Source organism: Tubulanus polymorphus, chromosome 4 (assembly GCF_964204645.1).
Source record: "Tubulanus polymorphus chromosome 4, tnTubPoly1.2, whole genome shotgun sequence".
NCBI lineage: Eukaryota > Metazoa > Nemertea > Palaeonemertea > Tubulaniformes > Tubulanidae > Tubulanus > Tubulanus polymorphus.
This window is the reverse complement of record NC_134028.1, coordinates 3689975-3699494: the sequence shown is the minus strand read 5'-3', so window position 1 is coordinate 3699494 and position 9520 is coordinate 3689975. Positions and strand designations below refer to the sequence as shown.

General features: G+C 37.1%; 1 long non-coding RNA gene across 1 annotated transcript; it reads right to left on the bottom strand.

The window, feature by feature from the left end:
- Window positions 1-4971: 4971 nt before the first annotated feature.
- On the bottom strand, window positions 4972-5357 carry LOC141903091 (uncharacterized). The gene is made up of 3 exons (XR_012619044.1): window positions 5251-5357; window positions 5120-5164; window positions 4972-5034 (listed from the first exon to the last, which is right to left on the bottom strand). It is a non-coding gene; the product is annotated as an uncharacterized LOC141903091 (long non-coding RNA).
- Between the last annotated feature and the right edge of the window lie 4163 nt (window positions 5358-9520).

Below are 9520 nucleotides of genomic sequence, written 5' to 3'. Positions count from 1 at the left end.
ACAGCAATTAGTATTATATGAATCCGCTGAATCAACAACCGAGTCAGAGCGACCGTGCCATCGAATACTTCCCATTTATCACCCTCGTCTAAAAAAACAACCTGCGACGCGCATATCCGTCGTGCTGTATATATTGGAAATGTCTTTTTTCTACCACGTCGTTGGTGGTTTGTACGATTTTCTACCCGCACTAAACCCTGTGATGAAAAATGTATGAAGCTTGCAAAGATGCACTGAGCGAAACGTAGGAAATTACGTTAGGTATCATTGATTCGCGCGATATCAAAAATTCGTTTGACATTCTCAAAAGATCTTAGATTCGACTCGCAATGATTGTCAGTTCCGATATGATAAGCACCTGCCTTTTTGCCAACTAATTACGCTGAATGTGATTAGGGGTAGCACATAATTAGAATATCGATTACGTCAACATAAACGTGTTTGTTTAGCTTTGTACAATTTTAACATATTAAAACATCGGCTACAATTGTAAAGTTAAACACTCATCATAAGGTTTACTCTTCACTCGAGTCATCTATTATTGCCGCAATATTTGCTTTTTTAATGATAGATATTGCACGTCGCATATTAATGAATTCACAGCGAGACCTTGTTCTAACAAAAAAGAGATATAGTCCGCGAAAGTACCAATCTAGATTATTCTAGTACCAAAATGCACGCGCGTCATATAAATTGAATTGAGAATGTTTCTTCATACGAACTGGGTGTGTCAGCAACGGAGCCAAACGAAACGATGATGTAATTCAGCCTTTTTAGGTTACAGTTTCATAAAGCAACGACATAATCCGTTTCAAAATTCTATTGATGAAACTCGTTTGCGGCGAAAGTAATTCTTTCCACCCTCGGCAAATCTCGTTCACTGTTACCTTATCATCTTCATTCTGCATTGTTGAGGCAGGGAAGTGTAATTACACTTCCCTGGTCGAGGTATGCAGATTATCGAGCTTGATTGCGATAACAGAATAGCGATAGAAACCCCGTCCACTGGTTATTTCATTATTCCATCGGTTAGAAACAAATATGAAAGCATTTCATGATTCATAACATTATGGAAATCACATTAAAATTGTCGACGGAATTTATCGATAATTTATATAGAATTGTTTGATGTTCTCTAAATCGGTTTTCTAAACGAAATATCAAATCGTTTCGATTGATGAAAGTACAGAATTATTCATACTTTAAAATCACTCTCTTTTAACGCGTGTCCACAATTGATGTGAAAATGACAAAATGTTTGAAATTCTGTACAAATACGCGGTCGATGAAATGAATAAAGCGAAGCATCATTCGATATATAAGTTGCATTGATTGGCGCTGTTGGTTGACACGCGGAGATGTCGTGTAATTCGAATACCAAAAACAAAACCGCCCCGGGACCTGATGGATCATCAAGTACTAGTGTAGAACTGATCGTCGCAGACGCGTTCGAAAATTAACACAGTCATCTGGAATATTCGCCACCAAACCGCTAACGGCGAAATAGACGCACCATAAAACCCTAGCAAATTGTTCACGGTGTATGCGCTCCGAGACGCTTGAACATCGAAATTAGGCAATCGTGCGCCGAGCGATTTCCATTTTCGATGCTGTTTTCGAATTCATATCAACGCACGAGTAGATGATACAACAGCCCGCGCTGGGTTCATCTTGATATCAAAGAAATCTGAGGCCCTTATTTCAGCAATTCGTAACGAAACATCTCCTACCCGATAGCGTTTTTAACCGCTATATATTCATCACATATCTTATATCATTCTTACTCATTCTCGCATTTCTTTCCCGACTATTTGATATTAAATCACGATACAGTGAATACATAACGTTGTTACAGTTTATCAGCGAGGAAACCCCTGAAAAGCTTTTTCGTATATATTACACAAATCTGTTATTCGACGTATAATGTATTTCTTGTTTTAGCTTCAAGCGATGGTGATATATATCAAATTATGTCAGGGTTTATGACCGTTTAACGGGCACTCAACAACAACGATACAAACACTCTTCAACAGCTGTAGCGAGGTATTCTTTCTTCTCTTTATTTCCCCCAATTGACGAGAAATTAAACCGACTTGAGTTCGTTGATGATTAGTTTAATTGGATTAATTAGTGAATACAGCTGTCGCATTTAGTAGAAATTATCTAAGTATAGCCGCCGCAATTCAAACATATCATCGATTGAAATTAATTTGAATCTACTCAATAAGTACTTGATTTTGTGAGAAATAATTACTTGATTTGTGAAAGAAATTTTTTTTCATGATACACAACCGGTTTTGGATCAGTGCAAATGAATTAAGTAAATCCGAATCATTCTGGGAATAAGACGAGTCGCTGAAGCTCGTAGCAACATGAGCAAATACGGGTTCACCTTCTTGTGTTTTCTGTGTCATTTACAAAAGCAACTACGTAAACTATGATAGCCAGAAAGATGATTACCTCTGAAGGTCCAGTAATCAATGCCTCTAATTTTCCGTAATGCCCGTTAATGGAACTGACGATGGTTTATTTCTCATCATCGTGCGTGACTGAGAGACGACTGTGTGGACTGAAAAATCCCCAATCAAGGATGGACGTCTGTCGTTCAATATATCGACAGCTGGTAAATGCCTTTTTGATACATCAATCAACTTCGATCGATGATGGCGGATACAGCGGGACGGACACATAGGTATATGTCGTAGTGTCGCCAAACGCAAAGTAGTGATTTTATCAACTCGCATTCCAGTAGACTTTTCAAAGATTACAAGACACGAAGACACGAACATAAAGGAGCATAATTACAAACTGAATCCGATAAAAAACATAGCATGTATTTTTTGCACATAAAAATGAGTAATAGTTACCTATCTTATCTACGTATCTTTACAAACATTTCGAAATCGAACGAACTATGTTCTATATACTGATCGGTTCTCAAATTTCTAAAAGTCAATGAATGCTCAGTGAATTGAAAAACCTACCTACGGAATGTCCTCGGATTTGCTACAACGTACGTAATGTAGATGCCTTTGTACCACAGGATGTTCGTAGCCAGTTACCATTCAGTTTATCTAATCAATTATATCAATCGATAAAGGAACTTACCTTTGATACATTCGTGATTTGATATAGTTCTAGTTGTTTTCAACCGATCGAATGAAGACGCGTACCTTCAATGGAAATGATGCCTGTAGGAAAGCGTTTAATTAACCAGTATCGCCGTTATCGCACGTTGTATTTGGCGTGCAATATTTTTCTGGCAGGTGGGTAAACTAAACCGCTCAAGTTATGAAATGAATGTTTCAGTTAATATATTTGGGAGATCGATAATCTATATTCATAGAATATCATCATAGAATATCAAACAGTCAACCATATGATAAAAAAGTTGATGGCCATTCAGAGATCGGGGACAATCTTACGAGATTTCATTGAGCACCGAAAAAAATTCAAACTTGACGCAGGTTGTGTAAATATTTATTCGTATTTTTAATATTCCTGAATGAATATGAATCAAAAAGTACTTTTTACACAAAAATGACTAATAGTTAGTTACCTATCTTATCTACAGATCTTTACAAATATTCTGAAATCGAACGAACTATGTTCTATATGTGCTGCTATCGGTTTTCAAATTTTATGCGAGAAAAATTCAATAAACATTTAAATTTCCATATTCTGTATTCCTCTTTTATCTTATGTTCTTATGTTCAAACGAGTGAACGTTCACATATTCATCGGTTCTTTAAGATCCTTTTCTAATGATCCATCCACGGATTTTTCAGCTACGGTCAAAGAATGGATATATTGCCAATAGCAAGGGGGAGTAATATATTTGTACGTTTTTACGGAAGCTCGATGAGCTATACTCTGATAGTAACTCACAATGTGTGTGAGTGTGAATCAATCACTCGAATGTAAGGAAGGCTCTTCATATCTTCGACTGGCTGTTACTCTCACGACAGGAGGCGCACAAGGCGTAATGGATGTCATGCGATAATGACTAACATTGTTAGACAAATCCATAAGCTCCGTACTAATGTACACGAAAAAAGCGATGTTTTACTGTGATTCAAAATTTGCATGTTTTCAAAGAAAAATGGCGGAATTCATCACAGGTTATTCAACAGTTTAGACTATCAGTTTGACCGATACTCGCTGTATCATTTCCTTGTTGAGTGCCCATATTATTGTCGACGCAGAAACACACTGAACCGGAACACTGTACTGACTTGTTGTTTCCACTTTCTTTCCAGCGAAACGATTTGCCCACGATTTCGAGTTGTTCATGTTCTCCTAAAAGTTGGTGTTTGTAATAATGATAAGAGTTTTGCTCGCGTGGAGCGTCTTTCCATGGAGTTGACAATGCCCAACGCGCAGCCTCCTCAATATGAAAATGTTTTAACAGCAATGTGTTTAATCCAGTTCCTATGTTACATACACTACGCTTCCAAGAGAGCTCCTGAAGAGTTTCCTAACTATGCGTGTGAAAAAATGACGTACCAAACTCATTATTTTTCCATTAATTTTCTGAAATCATTTAATGATTGACGATTAATTTCATTACATGATTTATTCATCATCAGCTAACATTTTTAAATTAATTGATTTCGAGTTTCAAAATTGGTTTAGACCAAAGATTGATAACGTGCCCCTTTCCTCCTTATAATTGATTTTCATCATTGGAATTCGGGTTGGGAATGACGTAAACGGGCTCTTCGTATCTCCAATCCACTTTTTCAATAACTCCGGCGTCGATGATGGAATTCTTGTCAGTATTTGCCTCTGATAACGGGCTGCATGGACTCTGGACTCGGTTACATTTTCTCGTTGATGGATCGTACCAGGTCGTCATGTAGTGAGAGAGAATTTCACTGCTACGATTTTTGTTGGTTCGGTACATGATCTGTTTGTCGCAGACATACATGAGACGCTGTGGTTTATTTTTCTTATCACATTGATAGTATAAACACGGGTCAGATTTGTCCTTATATTTCTGGCCAATAGTTTTACTTCCACAGTTAAATTTCACTGGAAGATGTAAGAACATGAAAAAAATATGAAATCAATTACTATTAAGCAAACATTGTAAGTAATCACGATACGATTTACGCACATCCATCACTGCAGCCGAGGAGAAACTTTTGAGTTTTCATCAGATCTGAAATGAAAAAACAGTTTATCGATGAAGAGCTTAAAGTAAAACCAATTTGCTATGTTAGTTTAAACACATCGTTTTATCCTTACATTCCATTTCAGGGAAAGAAACGTTTCTATATTTTGGCCAGCGCGCATACTTGTTGTTTTTTTCGTGTACCTCCTGAAGCTGACACCTTTTAATAAATCGGTTGCCACAAGGGAAAATCTTTTGCAGAAACTTGTATACGGAAGGTATTTGTTCTTTCATTGACTTTCGGTTTTTAACGGGTAATGAAGTGTAGTCTCCGATAAAAACCTGAACTGCAGTCGCCTAGAAATCAAAACAAGTTTTATGTTTCTACTTCAATCTCATTTAGAAATAAGTGTTTTTGTGTAGCTATTGACTACCAACTGCAGGTAATCCGGCAAGTTATTGTTATCAACTTACAAAAAACTCATGTGTATTTGATAGTGCGTAGCCTCCCAATAGACGCCTTTCAGCTGACTGATTGAATTTCACGAAAAGTCCCCTCAATTCTTGTTCTATTTGATATTCTTTGAATCCCCTCAGACCGAGTACGTGTACGCCATGCGCGAACTCGTGGATTCCGACATCTTGATCCCAATAACTGTAATATTTCAACGAGTTATGATAGAATATTCAAATTTATCGATTCAATGTCAGTAGATTGTTTGATAACTGATACACTGATAAAACTTACTTGTCTGGTTTGATACATGCTACAGTATTCTCCCAAACTATACTTATAGGTTTTTCTGGGGTTGGGCCCTGACCGCCATATGACAATCTATTATTTCGGGCCTCAGTTTCATGTGTGAACCCCGGTACATCATAAATCTTCTCTTCCATCCCCAACACAACGAAGCGACCGTGATTTTTGTAGTAATTACGGCGGATACCACTTTGTCCGGCGAGCAAATAACGAGCCAAGTAGCAAGCTCTTCTCAGACTGTAATCCCTTACGTTGTGCGAAGCTGCAAAGTTGTAAAGAAACGAGTCCGATATAGACACCTGATGTATATATAATCTAAAATTGTCTATTTAGTTTCGAAACTATTCGATGATTTTAATCCAAATAAACAACTTCACAACTTACCAATGATAGGTATATTGTACGCGTGTAAAAACTTCGAATAAAATGTCGGTATTGCAGCGAATGATAGATTTCTGTATTCTTGTGGAACATCGGTGATTTTTTGACATTCAGATTCATCAGTAGGTTCACCAGTTCGATCTGTACATGGAATTTATGATCAAAATATGCCCGGAAAGTATTTCGTCGAGTAATCATTATTTCACGTACGTTTATCATAGGTTGCATCAACCGGAACTGCTGGTTTTCCACAGACTCCACACGACTCCTTGCAAATCTTCCACATGAATTTTGGATATTCGGTACAGTAATTTTTCCGAGCGAAGGTCGCACATTTGATAGTGTAATCGATACATTTCTTGTGATTTGGACCCAATGAGTTCCCTAAGAATACACAATAATGTTCTCTGATATTATTGCAAAGAGTTTCGACATTAAACAGAAAAATCATTCAAAATAACTTACATTTTGTAATTTGTTCTGGAGTGCAGATTTTACAGGATACTTTACAAGCACCACGCATGTAAGCTCGATATGAGACGCAATTTCCATTTTGTGCCCAACTTTCACAATGTGGGCTTAGGTTTATACATGCTTCTGTTACTGTAATAAATTTATGTTACTGAAATTACTATCATATTATCGAACACAACAGTGATGCACGCTGTTTGGACGCTAGCCTTGTTAGGATAAACCCAAAATGATGCCAAACGTGTAAAATCGGGCGCATTCACATTTTGAATATATAGTATAAATGCGACACGAATTTCTATATCTCATCATATTTCTGACTTCTAAGATAATTATTTACCGGCTCGACGTTGTCTTGGGTTATTGCTCGATCCACTAGGGATTTCTATGAATTCCTGAAAATAAGTAAAATATTTCGATAAACGAATGAAATGACTTGGTGCATAATCACATTTCACAATACAATTCTTTCACCGTCTTGTGAATGGAAATATATCATTTCCAATTAGAATGAAACTATTTTGCACACACATAACCTATACACGACTCGGATACATATTCACGAAAACATAGAAATGAACTTTATAGTTACGTTCTCATCATTATTTTCCGGTAGATGTCCGTTTGAAGAATAAAATAGACAGAACTGAAGATAAATTATGCAAACGATAACGAATTCAAACCGAGCCATTCTGCTTCTACATAGAATTGTTATTGGAATGAGTCATTTTATGCAAACTGTTCTATGATATTAGCAAACTCGAGAGCGATTGAAATTTACAGAACATTTTGGGAGAGCAGTGTTAATTGGCCCCACCTGTTTTAAATCCTAGGTTTCGAATAAGTATCTCACTCATCAATAACTGCTTGAACGAAATTCTCAACAATAATCTAATAGAAAAGCGGATTTTGTTCAGTCTCCACCTGCGCTTAGTGGATGAAAATCTAAAACGAGTGTGTAAGCTGTTCGTGTGAAACGATGGAAGCTTTCATCACAAACATGTTCGATTCTATTCATGCGCGATAATTATATGAAATTCATTTGGGTAATTCTTCGGATTTATCCTAATGTTCATAACATTATTCAAGAAAAATAAAAACGTACTTTCACGGTATGTGTCGATTTAATACATGTTTGAATCGTTGATTTCATGTGCCGCGTTTTACTTGTGGGGTTCTCCAAGGCTCCATTCTCAGGCCACTATCTATGATTCCATCAGAACTTTTTAACTTTGTTTCAAAACCGTTAAACTAAATCTTATGCCCTAAATATCTTCGAACGGTAGCTTTGATAATTACGAACAGAAAACAAAATGCAACAAAATATGTAATTGACTAATTGATGGTTCGTTCCGATTGGAAATTCCTACTTCTTGCAGTTTGTTAAAGGGTTCGGATATTTGAAGATGTAAACGAAAGAGTTTCATTTACTTGATGATAAGCACTCTTAGAGATGGTGTCACAACGTTGGGTAAGAGCCGAATTGTGATTGGCTCGTATCGCGCATTCGTATTGGCCTAATTCGAACATACCGGTAGATTTTTCAACCCAGACGCGTAGAGGGAACCATGACAGAAAACAATGCAAAATACATGGACGAGCCTTACTAAACTTACTGATTGTGACAAGTGGCGGTTGAAACCTATCAGACGGAACTATCAGTTCAGCGTCTTTATTTACATCTATTTCTATTCACCAGCCAAATCATAGGCATAGTTTCAAATGCTTTGACTATCATCATTTTGGACAGAATGAGAAACCGATCTAGTATCTGGTTTAAGTCATGTCTATCAATGATATGCTCTACTCACTATTTGTGTTCATCATGTACCCCCTGAGGACAACCCATATCTATCGACTTTTATGCGACATTGTTTTTCGTCTGGACGACTGGTCATTTGGAAAAGCTTTCATCAAGGTTTCACATGGGGGATATCACATGTTCCTTCTGACTCGTAACTGGTTTTGTTGTTGAGTTTCGAAGGTTGATGATTGTAATATTTCCGCTGAAATCTCGAATATTTTGGTCAAGAAAAGTTGTCAATTCTATATCAATTTTCATACACCTTTTTGCCGTAACGATTTATATACCCCAACTAGTTCCCAGGGCGCGATTTGTTTATTAAGCCATGCGGGAAATACGGACCAACTCTAACAGCAAAGAGTCGTCAGGTCCGTTCCTTCCTATTGCCGTTCTAATTCCACTCGCATCGTTATGCAGAACAAATGCAGCATTGATTATAAACTTACTTATGAAGAGGAGAAAACGCAGTAAAATGTTATCAACGTTGAAAACCCGGACAGAATCAGGCACGAAAGAATAACGAGTGATGCGGATGGTTGTCACAGTTGTGTCCGTGTTTAGTGTTTGCGAATCCATTTTTCTTCTTGACCGACTTTTCGGGCAAGGAATTGGAATAGCAAATTACAATGGTTGTCAGAAAATTCGGAATTCTGATGACCGTAGTCGTTTCGTGCGCCAATTTCGTTAGCTATAGCATAACGAATCCTAACTTCCCACAAGCAGGCATAAAATTACTTAAACCACGTTTCATGAAATAGATTACTGGAGAATAATAAATGAAGTATTTTACCTAAACCTGCCAGATGTAGTTGGGCTATAAAAGCTCGTTCTTTGAAAGCTCTACACATCCTAACAAAAGTATATTTAAAAAGCTATATTTTGAGCTGACTCAAACTTGCACGTACTGCTCCCGTACCCATCAGTCAATGTGATTTCTTCCTTTTTCGTCTCCAATACACATATCCACATTAAAAATAGATAAATCTCT